Below are 261 nucleotides of genomic sequence, written 5' to 3'. Positions count from 1 at the left end.
GTTGCTGTGCGTCTCCCTACCCTGAATGTCACAAGGGAAAGACGATACAAAGGGAAGGGCTGGCTTTGCTCATTTTCTGTATTTTCATGAATTTTATACCGTAACCTTTAAGCCAAAAGTGTGCCACGTGACCTCTGCGCGAGGTTTGGCCTGCGCGAGATTCTACACAGTTGTGTAACCGGAAAAAGTAAAGCCACTTTGACGGGAACGAAACCAGACCCTGTCCTGGAAGTGGAAAGGCCGCGTCTGGCGCTGTGCGCG

This window comes from Eurypyga helias, unplaced genomic scaffold, assembly GCF_000690775.1.
Source record: "Eurypyga helias isolate BGI_N326 unplaced genomic scaffold, ASM69077v1 scaffold22623, whole genome shotgun sequence".
Taxonomy (NCBI): Eukaryota; Metazoa; Chordata; class Aves; order Eurypygiformes; family Eurypygidae; genus Eurypyga; species Eurypyga helias.
The sequence above is the reverse complement of the archived record's forward strand: the minus strand, read 5'-3'. Positions refer to the sequence as shown.